Source organism: Salmo salar, chromosome 14, assembly GCF_965601325.2.
Source record: "Salmo salar chromosome 14, fSalSal1, whole genome shotgun sequence".
NCBI lineage: Eukaryota > Metazoa > Chordata > Actinopteri > Salmoniformes > Salmonidae > Salmo > Salmo salar.
Genome location: NC_138304.1, coordinates 63,743,116 through 63,755,642, shown reverse-complemented (window position 1 = coordinate 63,755,642; position 12,527 = coordinate 63,743,116).

Below are 12,527 nucleotides of genomic sequence, written 5' to 3'. Positions count from 1 at the left end.
ATACCATCACTCTGGACCAGTTGATTGATTTGTCCATCAGGCTGGACAACCTGCTAACTGCCCGGGGACGTTCCGATCGGGGCCTATTCATTCCACCTCCCATCCCTCCTGCTCCAACGCCCATGGAGCTTGGAGGGACCGCTGCTAGGAGGACCGGAGGGGGGGGCCTCTCCTGCACCCACTGTGCCCGTAGATGGACACACTGCGGACCGGTGCTGGAGAGGTTCTCCCGGGAACTCAGATGGCAGGCAGAGCACTCCATCGACCCCCCAGGTGAGTCAGCACCAGCCTCACCCAGACCCCCCTGTCGACCACATGTATGTCTCTGTTTTCTTCCCTGGTTTTTCCCCTCACTCCCAGTATAAGGCACTAGTCGATTCAGGCGCAGCTGGGAGTTTCATGGACCGAAGTGTTGCTGATAAGTTAGGGATCCCCCTGGTTAAACTGGACAAACCCTTCCCTGTGCACGCGTTAGATAGTCGACCACTAGGGTCTGGCCAAGTGAGGGAGGAAACAGTGCCACTGGTCATGGTAACGCAGGGGGGTCATGAGGAACGTATCAGCCTGTTCCTTATTGATTCCCAGGCGTTTCCGGTGGTGCTGGGACTTCCCTGGCTAGCCTCTCACAATCCTCTGATTTCATGGGGGCAGAGGGCTCTTAAGGGGTGGTCGAGGGAGTGCTCAGGTAGGTGTATAGGAGTTTCCATCGGTGCAACCACGGTGGAGAGTCCAGACCAAGTCTCCACTGTACACATTCCCTCTGAATATGCCGATTTGGCTATCGCCTTCAGTAAAATGAAGGCGACTCAATTACCACCCCATCGACAAGGGGATTGTGTGATAAACCTCCAGGCTGGCGCAGCCCTTCCTAAAAGTCACGTGTACCCTCTGTCGCAGGAGGAGACAGTGGCAATGGAGACATACGTCACTGAATCCTTGAGACAGGGATACATTCGGCCATCTAAATCACCCGTCTCCTCGAGTTTCTTTTTTGTGAAGAAGAAGGGGGGAGGCCTGCGCCCGTGCATTGACTATAGAGGTCTAAATTCTATCACAGTGGGGTTCAGTTACCCACTACCTCTCATTGCTACGGCCGTGGAGTCATTTCACGGGGCGCGCTTTTTCACAAAACTAGATCTCAGGAGCGCCTATAACTTGGTGCGTATCCGAGATGGAGACGAGTGGAAGACCGCATTTAGTACCACATCGGGCCATTATGAGTACCTCGTCATGCCATATGGGTTAAAGAATGCTCCCGCCGTCTTCCAATCTTTTGTGGACGAGGTTCTCAGGGACATGCTCGGGCAGGGGGTGGTGGTGTACATCGATGACATCTTGATCTACTCCGCCACTCGCGCCGCGCATGTGGCTCTGGTGTGTAAAGTGCTTGGGCGGCTGCTGGAGCATGACCTATACGTCAAGGCTGAGAAATGTGAGTTCTTCCAACAAGCCGTTTCTTTTCTGGGATATCGCATTTCCACCACAGGGGTGGTGATGGAAGATGACCGCGTTACGGCTGTGCGTAATTGGCCGACCCCTACCACTGTGAAGGAGGTGCAGCGGTTCTTGGGGTTCGCCAATTATTACCGGAGGTTTATCCGGGGTTTTGGCCAGGTGGCAGCTCCCATTACCTCACTGATGAAGGGGGGTCCGGTGCAATTGCGGTGGTCGGCAGAGGCGGACAGAGCCTTCCGTCGTCTGAAGGTTCTGTTTACCAACGCTCTGGTGCTGGCGCATCCGGATCCCTCTTTGCCATTCATAGTGGAGGTGGACGCGTCCGAGGCTGGGGTGGGAGCTGTGCTTTCGCAGCGTCCGGGCGCTCCTCCGAAGCTCCGCCCCTGCGCATTCTTTTCTAAGAAGCTGAGCCCGGCGGAGCGCAACTATGATGTGGGGGACAGGGAGTTGTTAGCCGTGGTCAAGGCTTTGACAGTGTGGAGACATTGGCTTGAGGGGGCACGTCATCCTTTTCTCATCTGGACCGACCACCGTAACCTGGAGTACATCCGGGCAGCGAGGAGACTTAATCCTCGTCAAGCCAGGTGGGCCATGTTCTTTATGAGGTTTCAGTTCACCCTTTCGTACATTCCGGGTTCTCGGAACCGGAAGGCCGACGCACTGTCACGTCTCTACGACACCGAGGAGCAGACCATCGATCCCACTCCCATACTCCCTGCGTCCTGTCTGGTGGCGCCGGTGGTGTGGGAGGTGGATGCGGACATCGAGCGGGCGGGTCGGCTCGAACCCACTCCACCTCAATGTCCCGCGGGTCGGAAGTTCGTTCCGCTGGGTGTTCGCGATCGTTTGATCCGATGGGCCCACACTCTACCCTCCTCGGATCACCCTGGGGTGGAACGGACAGTGCGAGGCCTGAGGGGGAAGTACTGGTGGCCCACCTTGGTAGAGGATGTAACACACTATGTCTCTTCCTGTTCGGTGTGCGCCCAGTGTAAGGCGCCTAGGCACCTGCCTCGAGGGAAATTACAGCCCCTCCCCGTTCCACAACGACCTTGGTCTCACCTCTCGGTGGATTTCCTTACGGATCTCCCGCCATCTCAGGGAAATACTACGATCCTGGTTGTTGTGGATCGGTTCTCGAAGTCCTGCCGTCTGCTTCCGTTGCCCGGTCTTCCTACGGCCCTACAGACCGCGGAGGCCCTATTCACCCACGTCTTCCGGCACTACGGGGTGCCCGAGGATATCGTATCTGATCGGGGTCCCCAGTTCACGTCCAGGGTGTGGAGGTCGTTTATGGAGAGGCTGGGGTCTCGGTCAGCCTGACCTCGGGTTTCCACCCCGAGAGTAATGGGCAGGTAGAGCGCATTAACCAGGATGTAGGCAGGTTCCTGCGGTCATATTGCCAGGACCGGCCAGGGGAGTGGGCGCGGTTCGTACCCTGGGCCGAGATGGCCCAGAATTCTCAGCGCCACTCCTCTACTAACCTGTCACCATTCCAGGTCGTGTTGGGGTATCAGCCGGTCCTGGTGCCATGGCAACAGAGCCAGACAGAGGCTCCTGCGGTGGAGGAATGGGTCCAGCGCTCTAGGGAGACCTGGCAAGCGGTCCAGGAGTGTATAAAGAAGGCTGGAGAACGACACAAAGAGAGCGCTGACCGCCACCGCAGTGAAGCCCCCGTGTTTAACCCGGGGGATAGAGTCTGGCTCTCGACCCAGAACTTGCCCCTCCGCCTGCCCTGCCGGAAGCTGGGTCCGCGATTTGTTGGGCCATTCAAAGTCCTGAGGAGAATAAACGAGGTGTGTTATAGGTTACAACTTCCTACACATTACCGTATTAACCCCTCGTTTCATGTGTCTCTCCTCAGGCCGGTGGTAGCTGGTCCGCTGCAGGACGCTGAGGTGCGGGAGGCCCTCCCGCCGCCCCTGGACATCGGAGGGGCCCCGGCGTACACAGTCCGGGCCATCTTGGACTCCCGACGTCGGGTGGGGGGCCTGCAGTACCTCGTGGACTGGGAGGGGTACGGTCCGGAGGAGAGGTGCTGGGTCCCGGCGAGGGACATTCTGGATCCAGCCATGTTGCGGAATTTCCACAACCTCCGCCCGGATCGCCCGGCGCCTCGCCCTCCGGGTCGTCCCCGAGGCCGGCGTCGGCGCGCTGCGGGACCCGCGCGTCAGGGGAGGGGTACTGTCACAACATCCACAGAAGGTGGCGCCTCTCCTCGGTCGAGCGGCGCTCGTCGTCGCCGGCCTACTAGCTGCCACCGATCTGTGTTTCAGTGTCTATTAGTTATGTCTGTTTTTTGTTTGCACCCGTTTTATGTTTGTCATTAGTGGGGGGGTATTTAGTCTGTCTGTGTTTAGCTAGGATTTGTGCGGGATTGTTCGTTGTTACGTGTGGTGTTACTTAAATTATATAGGCATTAGGGTTGCCGGGCTGCGTCCCGTCTGCCTTTTGAGCGGAGCTTCTATTTGTCATTTTTCCTGACTGTTATGCTCCCAGCCGTATGTGAAACTTACCCGTGGATTTATTAAATTAAAATTGTTCCAACGGACCTCAGTCTCCTGCGCTTGACTCACTCCTTAAACTGTTCATTCCGCTCGTGACACTTGCCTAGTTAAATAAAGGTGAAATAATAAAAAATAAATCCACATTTTGTTGTGTTACAGCCTGAATTCAAAATGGATTAAATAGATTTTCTTCTCACCCATCTACACACAATACCCCATAGTGAAAACATGTTTTTAGAAATGTTAGGAAATGTATTGAAAATGAAATACAGAAATATCTACATCCTGAACCAGGATTTCCTCTAGGAAATCAGCTAGTAACATTTTTAGACAGCCTCGGTCTATAAAATGTTTAGTGCAGAGAAGTGCCCTTTGATACAATACTTGGGGATCTATTCAATCTGTATCGCTGAAGCGTTACAGAGTGCACAATAGAAATGTGGAGGTAATTTCCGACTGAACCGATATATGCAGCATTTACCATGAATGCAGTCTCTGCTAATGTGGGAACATTGCCTTAAAGGGCTGGATTCAATCTGTATTGCAGAAGATCCACTTTAGAATTTAAAAGTAATTTCTGATTGAGTCGACATATAGCATTTACCATGAATGAATTCTCCCCGACCACAGGAATATAATGCCTTTAATTGTCAATCGCACTATAAAGCAGATCTTCAGCGTTAGGAAGGTGTTCTGAATATTTTGTACAGTGTATATCAAACACTACATCACAAATTATGTGGACACCCCTTAAAATTAGCGGATTCGGCTATTTCAGCCACACCCGATGCTAACAGGTGTATAAAATCGAGCACACAGCCATTTCATCTCCATAGACAAACATCGGCAGTAGAATGGCCTTACTGACGAGCTCAGTGACTTTCAGCGTTCCAACGTCATAGGATGTCACCTTTCTGCCCTGCTAGAGCTGCCCCAGGTCAACTGTAAGCGCTGTTGTTGTGAAGTAGAAACGTCTAGGATTAACAACGGCTCAGCTGCGAAGTGGTAGGCCACACAAGTTCACAGAACCTGTCTGTCCTCGGTTGCAACACTCACTACCGAGTTCCAAACTGCTTCTGAAAGCAACGTCAGCACAATAACTGTTTTGTCAGGAGCTGGCCGAGCAGCCGCACACAAGCGTAAGATCACCATGCGCAATGCCAAGCGTCGCCTGGAGTGGTGTAAAGCTTTCATTCGAAACGCATTCTCTGGAGTGATGAATCACACTTCACCATCTGGCAGTCCGACGGACAAATCCGGATTTGGCAGATGCCAGGAAAACTCTATCTGCCCCAATGCATAGTGCCAACTGTAAAGTTTGGTGGAGGAGGAAAAATGGTCTGGGGCTGTTTTTCATGGTTCAGGCTAGGCCCCTTAGTTCCAGTGACGGGAAATCTTAACCCTACATCATACAATGACATTCTAGATGATTCTGTGCTTCCAACTTTGTGGCAACAGTTTTGGGGAAGGCCCTTTCCTGTTTCAGCATGACAATGCCCCTGTGCACAAAGTGAGGTCCATACAGAAATAGTTTATCGAGATCGGTGTGGAACCTGACTGGCCTGCACAGAGCCCTGACCTCAACCCCATCGAACACTTTAGGGATGAATTGGAACGCCGACTGCGAGCCAGGCCTAATCGCTCAACATCAGTGCCCGACCGCACTAATGCTCTTGTGGCTGAATGGAAGCAAGTCCCCGCAGAAATGTTCCAACATCTAGTGGAAAGCCTTCCCAGAAGAGTGAAGGCTGTTGTAGCAGCAAAGGGAGTCCAACTCCATATTAATGCCCATGAGTTTGGAATAAGATGTTCGACGAGTAGATGTCCACATACTTAAGGTCATGTGGTGTACAGTGCATTTGGGAAGTGTTCAGACCCCTTGACTTTTTCCATATTTTGTTAGGTTACAGCCTTATTCTAAAATGTATTAAATCGTTTTTCCCCTCATTAATCTACACACAAGACCCCATAATTACAATTCAAAAACTGGTTTTAGAAATGTTTAATAATTTCCACAAAAATATTGTTGAAATATCACATTTACATAAATGTTCAGACCCTTTACTCAGTGCTTTGTTGAAGCACCTCAGCCAGCGATTACAGCCTGGAGTCTTCTTGGGTATGACACTACAAGCTTGGAACACCTGTATTTGGGGAGTTTCTCTCATTCTTCTCTGCAGATCCTCTCAAGCTCTGTCAGGTTGGATGGGGAGTGTCATTGCACAACTATTTTCAGGCCTCCAGAGATGTTAAATCTTAAATAAGCATGCCCCATTCAAGAAATGTAGAACCAGGAACAGATATAGCCCTTGGTTCTCTCCAGACCTGACTGCCCTTAACCAACACAAAAACATCCTGTGGCGTTCTGCATTAGCATCGAACAGCCCCCATGAAATGCAACTTTTTAGGGAAGTTAGAAACCAATATTCACAGGCAGTTAGAAAAGCCAAGGCTAGCTTTTTCAAGCAGAAATTTGATTCCTGCAACACAAACTCCAAAAAGTTCTGGGACATTGTAAAGTCCTTGGAGAATAAGAGCACCTCCTCCCAGCTGCCCACTGCACTGAGGATAGGAAACTCTGTCACCACCGATAAATCCACTATAATTGAGAATTTCAATAAGCATTTTTCTACGGCTGGCCATGCTTTCCACCTGGCCATCCCTACCCCGGTCAACAGCACTGCACCCCCCACAGCAACTCGCCCAAGCCTTCCCCATTTCTCTTTCTTCCAAATCCAGTCAGCTGATATTCTGAAAGAGCTGCAAAATCTGGACCCCCACAAATCAGCTGGGCTAGACAATCTGGACCCTTTTTTTCTAAAATGATCTGCCGAAATTGTTGCAACCCCTATTACTAGCCTGTTCAACCTCTCTTTCGTGTCGTCTGAGATTCCCAAAGATTGGAAAGCAGCTGCGGTCATCCCCCTCTTCAAAGGGGGGGGCACTCTTGACCCAAACTGCTACAGACCTATATCTATCCTACCCTGACTTTCTAAAGTCTTCGAAAGCCAAGTTAACAAACAGATCACCGACCATTTCGAATCCCACCGTACCTTCTCCGCTATGCAATCTGGTTTCAGAGCTGGTCATGGGTGCACCTCAGGCACGCTCAAGGTCCTAAACGATATCTTAACCGCCATCGATAAGAAAGAGTACTGTGCAGCCGTATTCATTGACCTGGCCAAGGCTTTCGACTCTGTCAATCACCACATCCTCATCAGCAGACTCAACAGCCTTGGTTTCTCAAATGATTGCCTCGACAGGTTCAGCAACTGTCTTCTCCGACAGAGTTCAGTGTGTCAAATCTGAGGGCCTGTTGTCTGGTGTAACGGCTGTCGTCTAAATGAGACCAAGGTGCAGCGGAGGGTGTGTTCATCATGAAAGGATTTAATGGTCGAATGAACACTATACAAAAGAAACCAAAAAACGACTAGCAACAGTTCTGTCAGGAACACACTAAACAGAAAACATTTACCCACAAACCCCAAAGGAAAAACAGGCTGCCTATGTATGACTCCCAATCAGCAACAATGATCTACAGCTGTTCCTGATTGAGAGCCACACACGGCCAAACCAAAGAAACAAACCAAAATAGAAAAATAAACAAAGAACGATCACCCATGTAACACCCTGGCCTAACCAAAATAGAGAACCAAAAACCCCTCTCTATGGCCAGGGCATTACATCCGGGCCTCTGGCAGTCTCTATGGGGGTGCCACAGGGTTCAATTCTTGGGCCGACTCTCTTCTCTGTATATATCAATGATGTCGCTCTTGCTGCTGGTGAGTCTCTAATCCACCTCTACGCAGACGACACCATTCTGTATACTTCTGGCCCTTCTTTGGACACTGTGTTAACAACCCTCCAGATGATCTTCAATGCCATACAACTCTCCTTCCGTGGCCTCCAACTGCTCTTAAATACAAGTAAAACTAAATGCATGCTCTTCGACCGATCGCTGCCTGCACCTGCCCGCCCGTCCAGCATCACTACTCTGGACGGTTCTGACTTAGAATATGTGGACAACTACAAATACCTAGGTGTCTGGTTAGACTGTAAACTCTCCTTCCAGACTCATATAAAACATCTCCAATCCAAAGTTAAATCTAGAATTAGCTTCCTATTTCGCAACAAAGCATCCTTCACTCATGCTGCCAAACATACCCTCGTAAAACTGACCATCTTACCGATCCTCGACTTTGGCGATGTCATTTACCAAATAGCCTCCAATACCTTACTCAACAAATTGGATGCAGTCTATCACAGTGCCATCCGTTTTGTCACCAAAGCCCCATATACTACCCACCACTGCGACCTGTACGCTCTCGTTGGCTGGCCCTCGCTTCATACTCGTCGCCAAACCCACTGGCTCCAGGTCATCTACAAGACCCTGCTAGGTAAAGTCCCGGTATATCTCACTTGTCACCCCCAAAGCCAATTCCTCCTTTGGCCGCCTCTCCTTCCAGTTCTCTGCTGCCAATGACTGGAACAAACTACAAAAATCTCTGAAACTGGAAACACTTATCTCCCTCACTAGCTTTAAGCACCAATTGTCAGAGCAGCTCACAGATCACTGCACCTGTACATAGCCCAAACAACTACCTCTTTCCCTACTGTATTTATTTATTTATTTTGCTCCTTTGCACCCCAGTATTTCTACTTTGCACACTCATCTACTGTCAAATCTACCATTCCAGTGTTTTAATTGCTATATTGTATTTACTTCGCCACCATGGCCTATTTATTGCCTTTACCTCCCTTATCTCACCTCATTTGCTCACATTGTATATACACTGCTCAAAAAAATAAAGGGAACACTTAAACAACACAATGTAACTCCAAGTCAATCACACTTCTGTGAAATCAAACTGTCCACTTAGGAAGCAACACTGATTGACAATAAATTTCACATGCTGTTGTGCAAATGGAATACACAACAGGTGAACATTATAAGCAATTAGCAAGACACCCCCAATAAAGGAGTGGTTCTGCAGGCGGGGACCACAGACCACCTCTCAGTTCCTATGCTTCCTGGCTGATGTTTTGGTCACTTTTGAATGCTGGCGGTGCTTTCACTCTAGTGGTAGCATGAGACGGAGTCTACAACCCACACAAGTGGCTCAGGTAGTGCAGCTCATCCAGGATGGCACATCAATGCGAGCTGTGGCAAGAAGGTTTGCTGTGTCTGTCAGCGTAGTGTCCAGAGCATGGAGGCGCTACCAGGAGACAGGCCCGTACATCAGGAGACGTGGAGGAAGCCGTAGGAGGGCAACAACCCAGCAGCAGGACCGCTACCTCCGCCTTTGTGCAAGGAGGAGCAGGAGGAGCACTGCCAGAGCCCTGCAAAATGACCTCCAGCAGGCCACAAATGTGCATGTGTCTGCTCAAACGGTCAGAAACAGACTCCGTGAGGGTGGTATGAGGGCCCGACGTCCACAGGTGGGGGTTGTGCTTACAGCCCAACACCGTGCAGGACGTTTGGCATTTGCCAGAGAACACCAAGATTGGCAAATTCGCCACTGGCGCCCTGTGCTCTTCACAGATGAAAGCAGGTTCACACTGAGCACATGTGACAGACGTGACAGAGTCTGGAGACGCCGTGGAGAATTTTCTGCTGCCTGCAACATCCTCCAGCATGACCGGTTTGGCGGTGGGTCAGTCATGGTGTGGGGTGGCATTTCTTTGGGGGGCCGCACAGCCCTCCATGTGCTCGCCAGAGGTAGCCTGACTGCCATTAGGTACCGAGATGAGATCCGCAGACCCCTTGTGAGACCATATGCTGGTGTGGTTGGCCCTGGGTTCCTCCTAATGCAAGACAATGCTAGACCTCATGTGGCTGGAGTGTGTCAGCAGTTCCTGCAAGAGAAAGGCATTGATGCTATGGACTGGCCCGCCCGTTCCCCAGACCTGAATCCAATTGAGCACATCTGGGACATCATGTCTCGCTCCATCCACCAACGCCACGTTGCACCACAGACTGTCCAGGAGTTGGCGGATACTTTAGTCCAGGTCTGGGAGGAGATCCCCCAGGAGACCATCCGCCACCTCATCAGGAGCATGCCCAGGCGTTGTAGGGAGGTCATACAGGCACGTGGAGGCCACACACACTACTGAGCCTCATTTTGACTTGTTTTAAGGACATTACATCAAAGTTGGATCAGCCTGTAGTGTGGTTTTCCACTTTAATTTTGAGTGTCTCGAAATCCAGACCTCCATGGGTTGATAAATTGGATTTCCATTGATTATTTTTGTGTGATTTTGTTGTCAGCACATTCAACTATGTAAAGAAATAAGTATTTAATAAGATTATTTCTTTCATTCAGATCTAGGATGTGTTGTTTAAGTGTTCCCTTTATTTTTTTTAGCAGTATATTTCTGGCCTTACTGTGACATCGGGTGCTGTCCTGGAGGGCAGGTAGTTTGCCCCCGGTGATGCATTGGGCACACCACACCATCCTCTGTAGAGCCGTGCCATACCAGGTGGTGATGCAACCGGTAAGGATGCTCTCGATGGTGCAGCTGTGGAAGTTTGAGGATCTGGGGACCCATGACAAATCTTTTGTGTCTCCTGAGGGGGAAAAGTTGTTGTCGTGCCCTCTTCACGACTGTCTTAGTGTGTTTGGACCATGATCATTCGTTGGTGATAACATATTCAAAGTATGTACGACCTACTGTCCGGCCGTGTATTTGGTCTGAATCTGTCCTACTGTTCAGCATCTGGAATGAAACTTGCATTTATTTATTTTGCTGAGAAAACTTGCGGGGCCAAATAAGACCACACGCGGGCCAAATTTGGCCAGTTGGATAAGCTTGATTTAGGGTATATTAACTTGGAATCACCACATCCAGTAGGTGGCAGAAACACACCTTTTTGGGGTTGTAGTCCGCCATAAAACCCCACCGAAGAACAAAAACCAAGCGAAAACAAAAGACTTACCGGTACATGAATCTAGATACTCTTACTCCATGTAGCCAAGACTGCAAATGAAAGCCTAGTAATGCCAGATGAACTTTGGCCTTCTAGTTCTGAATCACTATTCAAAAAGAAAACGCGTACTACACGTGGGGTACCACATTCACCATATGAATGGTGTGATTAAAAGGTGGAAATCATCACACCAAAGTGGGTAGCTATTTCACGCTGGGAATATTTTCACATGACAGACTGCTCTGAGATATGTTGCAGCTGGACCCTATTCCTCTCTGATATGATACCATTACACACACATGCTTGGTACCAGGCAGTATTAGCTAGCTAGCTACATTTGCTCTGACTCTTAGTACATTTAGCAAGCTAGCTAGCCAGCTAACTAGTGATTAGCATTAGCCTCTAAAAAAATTATTTTAGCAACAACTTGCTAACAAAAGACAAACTAGCAGACAGTAGATACACAAACTAAGTGTATAGAATGCTTGTGGAAAGCAGCATGTCACCAACTTTGTTGCATCAATCTGACCATGCAGAGTGAACAGCAAGAAAGTGTCCTTTACTCTGTGTTTGAAGAACTGCTCTCTCCTTGTGTGACAGGGGGCTTGGTGTGGTTAGCAGCATGCAGCAGCAGGAGAGAGAGAGAGACGACTCAAGTAGCAAATGGAGTAAACTATAAAAACTGACATACACGGCGGAGTTGCATATCACATTTAACAAACCAAACAACGAAAGACGGTTATAGAAGGTAAAGTAAAAACTCAAACCGTTCCGTGCAGCATTACCGGTACAGTGGGGGGAAAAAGTATTTGATCCCCTGCTGATTTTGTACGTTTGCCTACTTACAAAGAAATTATTAGTCTATAATTTTAATAGTAGGTTTATTTGAACAGTGAGAGACAGAATAACAACAAAAAAATCCAGAAAAACGCATGTCAAAAATGTAAAAAAATGATTTGCATTTTAATGAGGGAAATAAGTATTTGACCCCTCTGCAAAACATGATTTAGTGCTTGGTGGCAAAACCCTTGTTGGCAATCACAGAGGTCAGACGTTTCTTGTAGTTGGCCACCAGGTTTGCACACATCTCAGGAGGGATTTTGTCCCACTCCTCTTTGCAGATCTTCTCCAAGTCATTAAGGTTTCGAGACTGACGTTTAGCAACTCGAACCTTCAGCTCCCTCCACAGATTTTCTATGGGATTAAGGTCTGGAGACTGGCTAGGCCACTCCAGGGCCTTAATGTGCTTCTTCTTGAGCCACTCCTTTGTTGCCTTGGCCGTGTGTTTTGGGTCATTTTCATGCTGGAATACCCATCCACGACCCATTTAATGCCCTGGCTGAGGGAAGGAGGTTCTCACCCAAGATTTGACGGTACATGGCCCCGTCCATCGTCCCTTTGATGCGGTGAAGTTGTCCTGTCCCCTTAGCAGAAAAACACCCCCAAAGCATAATGTTTCCACCTCCATGTTTGACGGTGGAGATGGTGTTCTTGGGGTCATAGGCAGCATTTCTCCTCCTCCAAACACGGCGAGTTGAGTTGATGTCAAAGAGCTCCATTTTGGTCTCATCTGACCACAACACTTTCACCAGTTGTCCTCTGAGTCATTCAGATGTTCATTGGCAAACTTCAGACGG